This window comes from Sinocyclocheilus anshuiensis, unplaced genomic scaffold (assembly GCF_001515605.1).
Source record: "Sinocyclocheilus anshuiensis isolate Anshui unplaced genomic scaffold, SAMN03320099.WGS_v1.1 scaffold532, whole genome shotgun sequence".
Lineage (NCBI taxonomy): Eukaryota > Metazoa > Chordata > Actinopteri > Cypriniformes > Cyprinidae > Sinocyclocheilus > Sinocyclocheilus anshuiensis.
Window position 1 is genome coordinate 988,257 of NW_015555819.1, and position 7,247 is coordinate 995,503.

Below are 7,247 nucleotides of genomic sequence, written 5' to 3' on the forward strand. Positions count from 1 at the left end.
TTTTTTTTTGTGTGTGTGTAAAGGAATGTCCTCTAACTGCCTGAAAAACAGCAAAAAAAAATGCTATAATGAGACAAGAATCATTTAAACGATGAATGGGAGAGGCCAGTAAAAGTTACCTGTTGGATGAATCTCTATGCAGTGTAGTTGACTGGATCAGCATGGGGAATTTATACTGTATGGTACCTCCTGAAAATTGTTCATGATGACTCATGAAGATACTGTACCTGGAACCGATTGTCAGATAACCCAGAACTGGAGTTGTACTGTAACCTTTGGGCATCTCTGTGGTAGGGTACTGCTATTACACATACCATCTGTGTAAGATGTTGAAATCAAGCAGTGAATTTTGCATTTCTCTAAAAGGAGACTCATTGTGCAGTGTCTTTACTTTTAAAGACAATTTTCTTTCCAAGTCACACAGCCTGTGTAGGGTACCATCTCAGTTTGTTCAAATAAATCATACTGTTGTTTTTTTCCATAAACTGTTTCCAATTATGCAAATGCCATTTTGTTTGTTTATCCTAAACAGTAATTTGATTCAGTATGATTCAGTATGTTTGTACGTTTTAACTGATGCTGAAATGTACAAATTGGATGAATTACAATGTTTAAAACTTAAAATTGCTATGTATTTTTAGCTAAAAAAAAGTTATATTTACGAATCTTTTATATCATAAAGATATTTGTATTAATGTATTTTTATAATTTTATTGATAAGCGATTTAGATTTTTAGACCCCTTAACCTCCCTCAAACCTAAACCTACCCATTTTATAGGGAATATAAAAAGATACAAAACGTAATAGACCTAAATATGCAGGAAAATGGCCATTTAGTTGCAATATGGCAGAAAACATGGCAGAAAGATAAGTGCAATCACAATAATTTATTGCAAAAATATCAAAAGTGGTCCAATGACAATGCGTTGCAGTCGCAGTCCTCTCTGGTGGAATACAATAGTTTTGTATGAGGTGCAGAGCAGAATTTGAGTTAATAATCGCTGAACATATTATCAAGATTATTATCCTGATCAACTCCATTATTATCCTGATCCACACGGCATGTCGCAATCTGTAATGAAGCAGGCAAGAGCCAATGAACGTTCAATTTTCCTGCTGTAAAACCTGTTGTAAAGCTTCCTGAAGCGCCAATTTTTGAATTTGTAACGAGCACATCAGCGCAGGTATTACTGCTTACGGTTGCTGCTCAGAATGGAGATGAAGATCGCTGATTAAAGGCATGGATTTGGTTCTGTTCCTCGCTGTCATATGGATTCTGAAGATTTGGATTACAGCGCACGAATAAAATTGATCCTTTTGTAATTATGTTGTGTTTTTGGTGTATTTTATGCAGAGCCGATCGGCCCCCATAGGCCCCCGTAAATTATGCAAGGCATGTTTGTTTGCACATATATATTTTTGCATTTTAATCTGGACTTAAACAAGGCAGTCTAGAAAAGAGATTATTATTATTATTTAATAATAATCATTTAACTAATACTAATTTTCATAACCCATTGGCAGGTGTTTTTGCTTTATTAAGCCATTAATCTTAAATTTTGATACATTTCTTAGAAAGTAATGGTCAAACATTTGTAATTTAAAAATGTTGTATATAACATGAAATATAGGCTCATATTCATATGTATATAATGAAATAAGACAATGTTCTAAAACTCTACAATACGGTGTCAGTGTAGGATATGCGCATTAGAGGATGGGAGGTGGTGGTTAGGTGAAACCGTAGATAGTGGGGGCCTCTTTTGAAAGTCTGCTTAGGGCCCCCAAAATGCTAGGATCGGCTCTGATTTTATGGTTCTGTTGTCAGTCTCAGCATGTTGGAGAAAATGCCTCTGTGTCCAATGGCAAACAAAATAAATATTACAAGATAAGTAATGGTTAAACGATTGTAGAAATGTTATTTGTTTTAAGGGTTTAAAATGTAGTCGTATGTATTTTTCGAAACGAGTTGGCAGCAGAAATCACACAGAACAAAATGTAATCATTTCATTTTAAGTAAACGAGTAAGCTTCATTTAATAATGCAATTGAAAACATAATGCCATTGATATGACAACTGAATACAATATAATAAAATGTTAATGCCGCGATTTTCAGTATTCATAAGGATTAATTTGTAAGTCTGTAAAGTTGTTCATACGTACATAATTTACATTTTAGGTGTCATCAACATGTCAGTATTGTACATTTAGATGCCGTAAATACGTCAGTCTTGTACGTTTCAGTGCCTTTTAAACGTAAGTAAATGTAAGTTTTGTAGAACCACATTTTATGTAAAATACATATTGGGTTTGGACACCCCTGCACTGTGTTTATTACAGCTGCCATTTTAATACTATTAATACATCTGACAGAAACTTTCCTTAATAAGCCTCTACACTGTAAAAAATGGAACGAGCTATTTACTTTAAAAAATCATGGTAACGATATTACACATAATATTTTTGAGTAGTTTTTCCAGGCTTGGTTTTTTAATGGAATCTACCTGAATAAATCATGTGAAATCTTCTAAATTAATCTATGACACAATGAATTTAATATAATTAGTGAAATGTGCTCATTTATTTTAAGTTGATTCTCAAAAGTCTGTGATTTTGAGTGAGGTCTGTTTGTATTTGACTATGAGTTATTTTGTACATTTAAAGGACTGTATACAGCCAAACAGCTCAAGTAGTAAAATACTTGAGAAATACTGGTAATACTGCACTAGCACTAGCAAAGCTACTGCTCACTGAACAAGGCGTAATGCCTTAGAGGAGTAGTATCCATAACCATAAGCTCTACTCTTCTGCACAATGGTAACGATTGCACTGTGCAATGGAAACTTCACCGTAACAGAAACTCTTTCAAATGTCAAACATAACTGAACATTAAACATTAATAGATGTTTCGCTTCACTCAAAAACACATAAAATAGCATTTAATTTCTAAATTTACTCTCCATATCCAGCTATATGCAAAGCATGCTGGGAACTAACAATCACCTCGAAAATAAATTCTCTTAAAGGAGTCATATGATGCGATTTCAATTGTTCCTTTCTCTTTGGAGTGTTACAAGTAAATAGGTAGCCTTCTTTCCTTCATTTTTTTTTGTTTAATCAGTTCCTCAATTCAAGCCCCAAAACTGCTTAAGTTTTCTTTAAAAAAAAATTAGGAAAACACATCTCTTGGTTTTATTAGTAAAAGGTCCTCAATATTTTCTATACGACACTGAATCACAATTTCTTTAATGAAATATACATAATATTTTTATTTATCACCTTAATTTTTTTAATGAAAATTACAAGACCCATGATTCATTTTTTACAGTGTATCGGACAAATTATCCTGTGCTTATTCACAAATTTTTCAACAGTTTGATGATCTCTATTGAGTTTTTGCCAAGTATCAGTTGTTTTCATGCCTTTTGCAAGACATTTTCTCATGCTTTTCTTAGGAAAATACTTTCGTCCTCCACATATTTGCATGATAAGTGTAATTGCTTAAGAAATGCGAAACAACGTCTTATATCTCCCGGCATATAATTAAGAAGCCCGTCTGAGAGCGATAGTTATCTACAAAGATTTTAGAAATAAAGCACTTTCTTTGAAAAACTATAACCTGAATATTTATTTAACTGAAATCGTCTCAGGTTACTTATGTAACCATGGTTCCCTGAGTAGGGAACGAGACACTGCGTCCTCTAGGGGTCGCTATGGGGAACGCCTCGTCGTGACCCGTGTCTGAAGCATACATTGAAAAAACACCAACTCGTTGGCCGGCGACAGCCATGACGTCACTACCGGTGCGACTATAGTATAAATAGGCGCCGGGAGCATACATCATTCTCTTCTTCGTCTGAAGCTTGCGTCCGCAGCATGGCAAGAAACCTAGAGGACGCAGTGTCTCGTTCCCTACTCAGGGAACTACTATAGTCACACCGGTACTGACGTCATGGCTGTCGCCGGCCAACGAGTTGGTGTTTTTTTAATGTATGCTTCAGACATGGGTCACGATGAGGCATTCCCCATAGCGACCCCTAGAGGACGCAGTTCGAAGTTCCCATGAAAGGGAACCTGTCACTTGCATAATAATTCGGCACGCATTGTATTTCAAGAGAATAGTATGTTTATTTGATTTGCTCTTCAGAAACTGGCATTGCACTCTTGAAACTTGCCCAGAGAAATGCAGTTTTGTGCAATTGTGAAATTCTGATGTTTGAGTCAGAGTATGTTCTCAGAACTAAGTTGGTAATATGAGTCATCAACACGCCAGGAAATTGCTGGCAGAATTTTTCTTAGAAAATTGCATGCATACTATAGAACCCCCATAATGTCAACGTGAAAGAAGTTTGTTTGAAATTTTTGCAACTTTATTAAAAATAAAAAACGAAAAAATTACATTTGCATTAGTATTCAGAGCCTTTGCCTTGACACTCAAAATTGAGCTCAGGTACGTCCTGTTTCCACTGATCATCCTTGCGATGTTTCTACAACTTGATTGGAGTCCACCTGTGTTAAATGCAGTTGATTGAACATGATTTGGAAAGGCACACACCTGTCTATATAAGGTCCCACAGTTAACAGTGCATGTCAGAGCACAAACCATGAAGTCCAAGGAATTGTCTGTAGACCTCAGAGACAGAATTGTATTGAGGCACAGATCTGGGGAAGGGTACAGAAAAACTTCTGCAGCATTGAAGGTCCCAATGAGCACGTGGCCTCCATCATCCGTAAATAGAAGAAGTTTGGAACCACCAGGACTCTTCCTAGAGCAGGCCACCCGGCCAAACTGAGCGATCGTGAGAGAAGGGCCTTAGTCAGGGAGGTGACCAAGAACCCGATGGTCACTCTGACAGAGCTCCAGCGTTTCTCTGTGGAGAGAGGTGAACCTTCCAGAAGAACAACCATCTCTGCAGCACTCCACAAATAAGGCCTGTATGGTAGAGTGGCCAGACAGAAGCCACTCCTCAGTAAAAGGCACATGACAGCCCACCTGGAGTTTGCCAAAAGGCACCTGAAGGACTCTCAGACCATGAGAAACAAAGATTGAACTCTTTGGCCTGAATGACAAGCGTCATGTCTGGAGGAAACCAGGAACCGCTCATCACCTGGCCAATACCATCTCTACAGTGAAGCATGTTGGTGGCAGCATCATGCTGTGGGGATGTTTTTCAGCGGCAGGAACTGGGAGACTAGTCAGGATCGAGAGAAAGATGAATGCAGCAATGTACAGAGACATTCTTGATGAAAACCTGCTCCAGAGCGCTCTGGACCTCAGACTGGGGCAACGGTTCATCTTCCAACAGGACAATGACCCTAAGCACACAGCCAAGATAACAAAGGAGTGGCTACGGGACAACTCTGTGAATGTTCTTGAGTGGCCCAGACTTGAAATTTAATTCAAAAAAGTAAACTTTCTTATATTGTAGATTCATTGCACACAAACTGAAAGATTTCAAGAGGTTTTTTTTTGTTTCGTTATAATTCTGATGGTTACGACTTACAGCTTAGGAAAATTAAAAATTCAGTAGCTCAAAAATGTTTAATATTTTCTCAAAGATCAATCAAAAAACGATTTACAAAACAGAAATGTTCAAGATCGCCAAGGTAGATTTAATTATGCACTCAATACTTGGTTGGGGCTCATTTTGCACGCATTACTGCTTCAATGTGGCGTGGCATGGAGGCAATCAGCCTGTGGCACTGCTAAGGCATTATTGAAGCCCAGGTTGCTTTGATAGCTGTATTGTATCTGTATCTGTATTGTTTGGTCGGATCTTACTTATCTTCCTTTTGACAATACCCCATAGATTCTCTATGGGGTTCAGGTCAGGTGAGTTGGCTGGCCAATCAAACACCGTAATATCATGGTCAGCAAACCAGTTAGAAGTAGTTTTGGCACTGTGGGCAGGTGCTAAGTCCTGCTGCAAAATTAAATCAGCATCTCCAAAAAGCTTGTGAACAAAAGGAAGCATGAAGTACTCTAAAATCTCCTGGTAGATGGCTGCACTGATTTTGGACTTGATAAAACACAATGAACCAACACCAGTAGATGACATGGCACCCCAAATCATCACTGACTTCAGAAACTTCACACTGGACCTCAAGCAGCTTGGATTCTGTGCCTCTCCACATTTCCTCTAGACTCTGGGACCTTGATTTCCAAATGAAATGCAAAATTTACTTTCATCTGAAAAGAGGACTGTGGACCACTGAGCAAGAGTCCAGTTCTTTTTCTCCTTAGCCCAGGTGAGACGCTTCTTACTTTGTTTATGGTTCAGCAGTGGCTTGGTTCTAGGAATGTGACCACTGTAGCCCATTTCCTGAAGACGTCTGTGCGTGGTGACTCTTGATGTGCTGACTCCGGCTTCAGTCCACTCCTTGTGAAGCTCTCCCATGTTCTTGAATCGGCTTTTCCTGAAAATCTACCCAAGGTTGCGGTCATCCCTGTTGCTTGTGCACCTTTTCCTACCACACTTTTTGGTTCCAGTCAACTTTCTATTAATACAGTGGTTCTCAAAGTGTGGGGCGCACCCGCCAGGGGGGGCGCACGAGTATTGCAGGGGTGGCGCGGGCCATCAGCAGAAAAAGAAAAGAAATAAAACTGTAAAGAGCCAAAGGATGTAACTTAGAATGGGAGATGGATCGGTTTGTGAAAGGGAAGAGAAAAGCCATAGATGAAGTCGCACAGGCCTAGGCAGGTGCTGGCTAATTCAAAAGCTAAATGAAATATGCGAGACTATAATTTTATCTATACATTTTAACTATAGATTTAATTCCCAGCTTCCTTTCGAGAAAATATGACGAGGCATATCTTGCTCTCGGCTTCACTCACCACTCACCGTGTCTATACAGGACGCTACAATTGTCGCGTCGCGCCACAACAGCTTTACACTGGACGCGACAAAGCGACCGTTGCAAATCATTTTAACTTTGTGTCAGTACGTCATAAATAGAACAAGGCATCAGTTTACTGTCTGGGATTTGGCATGTCGTGTTGCAGTGTACACAGCGTCACTGATTATAATGGGTTCTACTGTATTTTGCCACTCGCGTCCGGTGTAGACACGTTTTTTTTAATGTCGTTGGTGAGGAGGAAAGCCTGTGTGTGTCCTATGCCTGGCTTAGCGGACAGCAAGAAACCCACAAAAAATAAATAAATAACAGAGAGAATAATAATAACAATAACAGTTATTCTCTCTATGCTATTTTTCAATGTTTCAAGTGATGCAAGTGTTTTTTTTC